Source organism: Peromyscus eremicus, chromosome 5 (genome assembly GCF_949786415.1).
Source record: "Peromyscus eremicus chromosome 5, PerEre_H2_v1, whole genome shotgun sequence".
In the NCBI taxonomy this organism is placed as follows: Eukaryota; Metazoa; Chordata; class Mammalia; order Rodentia; family Cricetidae; genus Peromyscus; species Peromyscus eremicus.
In genome coordinates, this window is record NC_081420.1 from 100,350,564 (window position 1) to 100,359,921 (window position 9,358).

The following is a 9,358-nucleotide window of genomic DNA, read 5'->3' on the forward strand; positions in this document are numbered from 1 at the left end:
CTTTCCAGGTGTGCCTGCCTGGGTTATTTATGGCCTGACTTCCTTTCAGAGTGTGAGAAACCTTAGCCTCCCGCCAGCTGCAAGGGATTGTTAAGAAGCATTTTTAAGTGAAAAAATATAGAGAGCAACACTTCTTTTCTTCCTCCCCCCCACCCCCAAAGCCAACCACACTCCACGCACCTCCCTGTGTCAGTTAGTCAATGACATGTCTAAAGAGGCATTTAACTGTACTCACCATCAAAGACGCTGCCCCATGCCGGCAACAGCGTATTAACTTAATGAATTCCAGAAAGGACAGGGAAGAAGGTACCGTTAACTCGGCCCAAGTTACCCTTCCTGAGACCACTCATCACTGGTGGTGAAAACACAGACATGTGCTTTCCTCCCATTCTTTATTGTAGAGATGCTTGATGTGGGGCCTGAGAGCATGGAGACTCAGATGAACTCAAGTCCAAAGGCAGACAGATCCCAGTGTATGAAGAGGCCCTGTGACACTGACATGGTTTGGTCACATAAGCTGACTTAAAATGCTTCCCCATTCATGAACAAAATGGGAAGGGCCCCAGCAGTGGTGCCTTCCCTGGCAAGACAGCATGAAAGTTGCTTTAAGTAAAGATCACCAGTTGCTTTTTAGTGAGCACGTTCTTTAAGTAGATGGAAGGAGACAGAAGCTGGGCCTGGTCCTACAAGCCTGCCACCTCAGCTTCTCATGAGGCTGAGGTAGGAGAAGCCCAAAGCCCAAGACCAGCTTGGATAATTTCAAATATAAATTATCCTGAAAGAGGGGCTGGAGATGTAGCTGGGTGGGAGAGCACATCCTGGCAGGTGCGAGGTCCTAGGTTCAATGCGCGGTACTACAAAAACAAAAGACAAAGTAATTATTAAAGACAAAGTTCCAATACCACAAAAAATAAATAGTATCCGATAGAATTTTTTAATATCCCTATATTAGGTTTCTCCACCAACTCAGTAAGCCAGATTAAGTCGAATTAAAAAGACCAGGTTTAATGAGCCAAGCACTCTTGGGTGACCTTTCTAGCTCCCTAGATCATGGTGGGTGATCACATGGCAGGTCTTGGAATGGAGGGGGGGGTGCTTAAATACCTTGTAGGCACAGTCTTGAGCTTTGGGAGGAACCTGGACATTTGCGGTCTTTCTGAGGTGGGCAGGGTCTGGAGAAGGAGAAATGGGACTGAGAGGCAGAGTTTCCAACCAAACATTCAAGTCTAGCTACTTCCTGTTGGCACAGGATGACATGGGGTGGGGGAATTGGGAGTCATTGGGCTCACGCTCAGCAGGAGGTATGGGTGAGGAAGTATCTGGTTAACGATCATGACCTCGGGAATCTGTTTCTTGAGGAAGAAGAGAAGGTGAGTTGCTAGGAGAAAAAATAGATCATTAACACCGGCCCTATGAACAGGGCTAGCCATGGGAAGAGTGAAGACTGCCAGAAAGAATGGAATGGAGATGTGCCCTGATTGTACAGGAGAGGCAAGGGTGAATGCCAAAGGCCAATGAGCAGGACAGAAGAGCAGATAGGCCCTTCATTGGGATGTTTTGGAAAACTGGGGGGTGGAGGGTCCCAGTGGGCAAACCATTTACCTTGGATAGGTGCCCACTGGAGCCTGGAGAGGTAGTACCAGCGCTGATGTCCTAGGAGCTTGGGGGGATATGGAGTTTCCAGGAGATGTTGAGGGCTTCAGACACGAGCTCAATGACCCTGGAAGTGAAGGCTGGGTGTTGTCCGTTTGGATAGTCTGTGGCACACCAAATAGCCAAATCAAGGCATGATGTGTTCAAGGAGTACCTGAGCCACCACATCTGCTCTATCCCTGGAGGTAGGAAATGCCTCCATCCATCCTGTGAAGGTGTCAACAACAGATGACTCCAGACTACGCCTTCCACAGCAAAATCTGCAGATGCTGGAATCATATAAAATGGCAGAGTGATGTTTAAAAAAAATGACCAGGCCAGCAAGATAACTCAGTGGGTAAAGGTGCTTGCCACTAAGTGTAATACCCCAGGTTCAATTCTAAAAACCCATATGGCAGAAGGGGAGAACCAACTCCAGAAAGTTATCCTCTGACCTACACACACACACACACACACACACACACACACACACACACATACACACACACACTCACAGTAAAAAACAAATTTTTAAATGGCAGAATAAGCAGGACATGGTAGCAAACACCTGTAATCCCAGCACTTGGGAGGCTAAAGCAGGAAGATTACAGGGAGTTCAAAGCCATCCTGGGTTACATAGCTAGCCTGGGCTATGTAGAGAAACCATGTCTCAAAAGAAATGTAAATAAGTAGTAAATAGCTAAATGATGATGTGTTTACATTCAACCTATGCACATATGCTCTACCATTGAATGACGCTCCCCCTTACCCCTTCCCCTGTGTATCTAACTCATGTGTAGATTACTGTCTAAACAGTTCCCACAGTATACTATTTCAAGAATTATGACACGGTATCCATGTCTACAACCGATAAAAATCTTTCCCAAATATTTTTAGTATGCTATTGAAGCCCATGAGTGCAGAATCCACAGATATGAAGGGCTGACTACATACTCTAACTTAAATAATTTTTCACAGGCAAGCAGAGCTTGGTTCTAAAGTAACTGGTTCAACTCTCCAAAATATGTAGTCTTGGGGCCTAGAGAGATGGCTCCATGATTAAGGACACTTACCACTTCTGCAGAGGATCTGGGTTCAGTTCCCAGCACCCACATGGTGCCTCACAACCAGAGAATCCAACACTCTCTTGGACCTATGAGGAAACTAGGCACGCATGTAGTGTACTTATATGCAGGCAAAACACCCATGCAAATAAAATAAAAATAAACAACTCTTTTAAAGAATACATGCACCGAGTTCAGATAACTTTCTAAATGTTTCTGAAAAGACAAACATTAAACTAATTGGCACAATCTTTCATAGCAATTATGACTTGTAAAAAGGGAAAAGCACGTGGCTGATGGCAGAGATGAGGAATAGCTGACAATCACCCCTGTGGAAAGATTGACAGGACCTGAAATTTGAAATAACAAATTATTGAATGTAACAACGTGAGTCTCAGGAAAATTTGAGCCCTCAACTAATAAGATCACAGAGTAGCTATGTTTCTTGCAACAGAAAATTCACTTTTATTGGGTAGGTGTGGCTCTAAAAAATTGCCACATAATTTAGAGATCTGCGGGAATCTTTGGTATTTGGGAACCTGGAGGAGCCTTTGGAAAAAGCTCATCACAGCTCCTTTCAATCTTGGAGGAAGCTGGTACTTCTGCAATGAAGTTGTTAAACAGCCTGGCCATGCCAAAATTCATCACAGCACTGCCCCAGGGAGGCTGCGAGCTGCCTGACCCAGTAGCTCAGAGTGCGCCTGGAACAAAAGGCTAGCATCCATTTCAAAAGGAACCCTAGGAAGCATCCGGGAGGATGCGGAGTGTTGAGGTGGAAGGCGGCAGACAGTGGAAGTGAGGAAGCACTAGCCGAGGAAGGCAGAGCGGTGTGTAGGAAGGAGGCCTGGACGAGCGGGCTCCCCGGCAGAAGCAGCAGACAGGATCGCTAGGCAATGGTCCGTTTCCACGCAAGCATCACAGAGTTGACTACAAAGCGGTGACGATAGAGCATAGGGAAGAATGTGTCTCACACAGAGAAATGACAAAAAGAAAAAAAGGAAGCAGGGAGGGACTGAAAGGAGGAAGCAAACAGAGGGGAGAAAAGGAAGAAGAGGGGAGGAGAGAGCGGGCAAAAAGGATGAGGGTGGGGAGAGAACGGAGAGGCAAGAAGGGAGGGGGAAGCCGTGAAGGAGGCGGAGGAAGGGAGCGGAAGGCCAAAGGGGATGGGGAAGGAAGAGGAGAGGGGCTGGGAGGATGGAAAACAGGAAGGAGGCAAAGAAAAGAGGAAGAGGTTAAAAGATGGGATAAGGAGCAAGGAGAGGGAACTGGGAGCAAGGAGAGGGAGTAAAGGTCAGAGTGTAAGAGAAGACATTTGAAGAAAAGGGTCAGCAAACCCAGTCTCCAGAAAGGCTGGCTAATGGCCGGCCATTTGTGTGTGTGCTGTCAGGATGTACCAATTGTCTCGAGCATCCAAATCTCTATCAGTTAATTATTTTATTAATGCCATTCAAGGCTTAACACTACTCACACGGGACTGTAAACAGCGATGATAACGACATCCAGGTTGGTGTCAAAGAAGCTGAAGGTTTTATGTAAAACACAGCCTACAAGCAGGGAGATGACAGGTTACAAACCTTTACATCACACTAAGGAAAAGCCTTACAAAGATCCACACAACTGCGGCCTTAATATGCAACAGCATCCCCTGCCCCCCCCCCATGTCCTTCTGGAATGATTTGTAATCAAACCCCTACATGCAGGGGAAAAAAGTCTCAGCACTCAAGAATAGTAAGTAAGAAAGAGTTAATGTATTTTTAAAGAACATAGGATCTTTGACCCTGTCCCTCCACTTTTCTTCCAAAGTGAATTAAAAAGAAAAAGGAAAAAAAAAAAAAAAAGAGGATATGATTGCCCCACTAGGTATGGGTTAAGGAGGTATGAGGGAGAATACAGCCAGAGGCATCTGGAAGGGTCTAGAATGAACTGGGCCATGGGAGCAGATGGGGCGGGGAGTAAGAGAGAAAGAGAAAAGTGTGGGGAGCCATGGACCGAGAGACCAAGGGGCCAAGAGCCCAGAAGGAAAGGTAGCCAAAATGGCTGAGGTTACACAGGGATCAAAGGCTGGGGGACAGGAAGCCCAGTGACTTTAGGGTAGAAGGCGGGATATGCCAGCCTGGGGGACCCTGTACCAGGTAGGAACTGAGGGAGACTGGTGGCCAGAGTCTGCTCTGATGTGTTAAATAGGCATCTTAGCCATTTGTCCTGGGTTTCTTTGGGACCTAACTCAAAGCTGAAAGCCCACTTTTGATTCATGGACTGTGTTTTTAAAAACCAACAATGCTAGTGTAAAAACAGGGTAGTTTCTCCGGGCGGTGGTGGCGCACACCTTTAATCCCAGCACTCGGGAGGCAGAGACAGGCGGATCTCTGTGAGTTCGAGGCCAGCCTGGGCTACCAAGTGAGTTCCAGGAAAGGTGCAAAGCTACACAGAGAAACCCTGTCTCGAAAAACCAAAAAAACAAAAAAAACCAAAAAAAAAAAAAAAAAAACAAAAACCAAACAGGGTAGTTGCTTTCTATCATTTAAAAATTAGTTATGATAATTACTGTCCAGTCATTGACGTTCACATAATTAGGAGTTTGAGTAGTCTTGGTGGGCTGGACATCTTCCAGGGCATCTCCAACAAGATAAACTTGGGGCTTTCAGACCCACCACTGACCACAAAGATCATTCCACCTGGTGCAGTCTGTTGGCTTGGGGAATGTCTTGATTTTATTCATACCTAGGAATGAATTTGTCCCTCCCCTCTTCCCCAAAGATAGCACAATCCAAGAAGGCTCAAGTTCATTATATTAATAGTGCATTTATTATCTGTGCACAGTGTTGTACATCTCCCATATACTTTAAACCAACTCTCATTTACACAGTCCTAACACAGTGTAAATGTTAAGTAAAGCATTGTTCTACCACACAGTATAGAAAATAGTGGTGAGTCGGGGCAAGTCTATACATGTTCAATACAGACTTTTCAAAAGCTTTGTTCTGAGGTTGACTGAGTCTATGGATCCAGAATCCATAGCCATGGATGGTCAAGCACACATGCTACAGGAATTACAACCAACTCTGCCAGGCATCTTAGTTCACCAAATGATAGGACAAGCTTTCATTTTCTGAAAACTTCAGACAGTCTGAGTGATTTATTTCCTGAGATGGAACCAGGTAAGATGGTTTGGATGTGAAAGGCTCCCAGCAGACTCCTGTGTTGAAACGTTTGGTTACCCAGCTGCTGGTCCTGTTTCGGGAACCAGTGGGACTGTGATCTCTAGGGTACACACATGTGAGTCAGAGGGAGCCGGCCTTGAAGGCCTGGCTCTGATCTCCCACTCCCACTGCCCCAGACTGAGTCCCCTCCTCCATGCCTTCCCACCACGCCAGCCTCGGTTTCTGAAACCATGAACCAAAAGCCCTTCTTCCCTTACGGTGCTTCAGGCAGGTCGCAGAAGTGAGAAAATTAACACACCAATCAGGGGGCAAAACTGTAATTTGAACCAGTCTCTGAATCCAAATCTTACAAGATGATTCAAGGAAGTCCAAACCAAGGTTCAGCCAACCAACTCCGAAGTTGTGAAAACAGATATGGCGAAGACTCTATAATTTGACATGTAAATCACACTTTAAAGGTACAGTAGATGTCAAAGCATTTTGTGCCCACTTTGAAACCAAACACCAGCACTCCGCTGAAACAATGGCCTCCCAGTAAGTCTGCTTCACTTAAAAGGTTCAATAAGCTGCTGAATGCCAGCAAGTTTTTGGCTGATGCGGGGAGGTGGTCTGGCAGTCTCCTAGCATGGGAGAGTTGGTTAATTGTTTGTCCGAGGAGAAACTTAAGTCCTTTTCAAGCACTATCTTGAGTAAGCGTTGCCATGGGAAAGCCTGAGCATGCCACGTTTCATAGTGGTTGCACAGCTACCGGAAAGAGCCCAGGGAGGAGTCTTTGTCCCCAGCTGCCAGCCACACCCTACCCCCAGGCAGCTGTCTTCCTTTATGAGCTACCAGTCAGGACAGGAAGTGTGGATGATGCAGCACAAAGCTTCGCCATTTAACACTGCAGCAAAGAGAGCCCTGCCTTGGACCGTGGGTAGAAATAGATGGGGTTCCTAAAGGGAGTCCACACTAGCCTTCAAGGTGTCCGAGTAACAGGGGATCCATGCACACACTCTCTTGCTGCTCCAACATCATTTTTCAACAGATGGGTTCACCAAATGCTCCTGCTTGGCCTGTGAGCAGATGTACACATGTGCAAAATGTGTGCAAAACCTGTCAGATCACTGGAGCCCACAACATCTTCATCCTGGGAGGAAAACGTTGGGTGCCAGGGTGATGTCTTGGCAGTCAAACCAAGTGCGTAAGAAACAAAGCCAAAGTCCTCCAGGGACTTTGGGAAGCCTCTTGGGGGAGAAGTCCTTTCTCACCCCAGAATTCTCCAGAATGCCCAGCTAACCGCGCAGGGTGGAATCTCCAAGGCTGATGGGATGTGGCTGGCTCTTAGCATGGGGGTGAGGTGATTTTTTAGTGTCCTTACCATTTGACTCTCGGGGAGAGAGTTGGGGCTGTAAGCTACCTTTCTGCCTGGGTTTTTCCATTGTGACAGCTTCAAAGGTGGCTGGCCCTGACGTCCAGCCTGAGTGCCCCATCGTCAGAAACCCCCCCCCCCCTTTGTTACATCTGCTGGGCCTTCCTGGAAAGAACTGAATTAGATAGAGGATGGGGGAAGGGGAGGAGGCGGCTGGGGTGGGGGATGGAAGAAGGCTGGATGGAGCAAGAATATATTTTCTATGTCTGGATAAGGGAACGGGATTCTAGGTAATTGCCTGGTTTTCTCATTGTTCTCGGCTGCCATGCTGAGATTCATGGAGGGGCTGAAAGGATCTTTTTTTTTTTTCTTTCCCTCTAATTCTTCACTCCCCACACACACCCTCCAAATCACCCCTCCCCCACTTAATCCTTTTCCCTCCCCTCTCTCCCCAAGCTTTTTTCCATCCAAGGGGGGGGGGGGAGTAGTAATTTGTCTGTTTTATTTATGATGCAATGAAGGTACACTGCTCTGTCAGGGTAGTCTGACACTGGTCAACCTGTCTGACAGCCTGAGCAACTGCCTTCATACTCCGATGAGAGGATAGGTTAACTCTTTGTATGCTGAGACATACTTACCGGTTTTGATGAGAACTACTACACTCTCCTTTAAAAAAAAAAAAATCTATTCTGTTACATTCCAATTAAAACTGAAGCAGGAAGTGCTCAGGTAACCTTTTGTCCCTTATCTGTACCCTGAAATACACGGGGAGGCCAAATGTCACTGAACAAAATTCAAACCTGAGGGTTTGGTGGCAGACGCATCTCTGAGGACAATCTCGGGACACCTCTCTTTTTAGCAGCTTAGACCCATCTTGACTCAGGTTCCCAATCAGAATGTCCCAGCTATCCAAACCATAAAGTAGGGTGAGCATCAGTGAAATGGAAATGTCTGGCTGCCTCTCCCTCTGAATCAGAAACACAGGAAGCACAGGTCAAACAGCCCCAGCCCTCCTGTTACAAGCAAGGTTGCAAACGGCAGAGAGATACTTCTGCAAACCACCCATGCAGTGATCTTTATCCTAGGATGAGCCCAAGGAGCTCCCTAGGTGATAGTCCACCTCCCAAGTCTGCATCCAGGTCGCTGGGACCATATGCAAATTGGGGCTTCTAAGAAATAATTTAACAGCAGCAAAGTGAATGACCAAGAGGGCATGTCACTGTATTTATGCCCGTCCAACTCCCCTTGTGCGGCATGAGCTGGCTCCCTAGATCCACTAGCCAAATGCATTTCACCTCCCACTTGGAAGTGTGTGCTCTCTCATCACTCTTAACCATAAACCCCCAATTCCAGGGGGCCTGCCTTGCATCCACCTTCTCTCTCTCTCTGTTCCCTGTTGCTTTGCCACCAGCAATTTAATTCTCCTTTTCTGACATTAAAGGACACACTGGGTTTTAACAATTATACTTTTGATTTCCTCATAAAAAACAATGCTCCGAATTAGGCCCCAGATAACCTTTTCTTGTTGTGTAATGGCCTGTGGGGCAACACTGTAGAAGAACCAATGGAGGTTTCTGCTAGATGAAAATATTTTTATTTTTAATAGCCTACAAAAGGAAAAAAATGCTAGGCAAAAATACTCACTCACAACAGGTTCAGAAATGTAATGTAATGCACACAGCAGGGGCAGACACAAAGACCCAGCAGACAGAGAGTGATGAATGGTCCTAACCACCTCGTATTTATTTATATTTTTTAAATATGCATTTTCCTTTCATCTGCAAATGAAAGGAATGGAAGAAAGTGAGAAAGCATTCCAAGAAATGTCTTTGGTGTAATAAGAATGAATGCAATATTATAAACTCAAGAGGAACTGGGAGTCTGTCAACAACAAAGATCCAGAGTGGCTGGAAAATCCAGGTTCCCATTGTGGATTGATTTGCACTGGTCTGTGGAAGGTGGCAAGGAAAACCCAGCATACAGCCACCAGACAGAGCTGGGCACCGCAGCGCTGGACCCTCTGCTTTCCCAATCAAATAGAAAAATTCATGCACATACATTTTTTTTTTTGAGAGGAGCAATGGAAAAAAAATCTTCTAATATTCTTTTTTGTAATTTAACCTAGTCTTAAAATTCTAAAAAAACTCTGT

The 9,358-nt window shown here is 46.2% G+C and overlaps 1 long non-coding RNA gene across 1 annotated transcript; it reads right to left on the reverse strand.

Moving 5' to 3' along the window:
* Positions 1-349: 349 nt before the first annotated feature.
* LOC131910686 (uncharacterized) lies at positions 350-1,915 on the reverse strand. The gene is made up of 3 exons (XR_009379198.1): positions 1,603-1,915; positions 1,105-1,172; positions 350-854 (listed from the first exon to the last, which is right to left on the reverse strand). It is a non-coding gene; the product is annotated as an uncharacterized LOC131910686 (long non-coding RNA).
* Between the last annotated feature and the right edge of the window lie 7,443 nt (positions 1,916-9,358).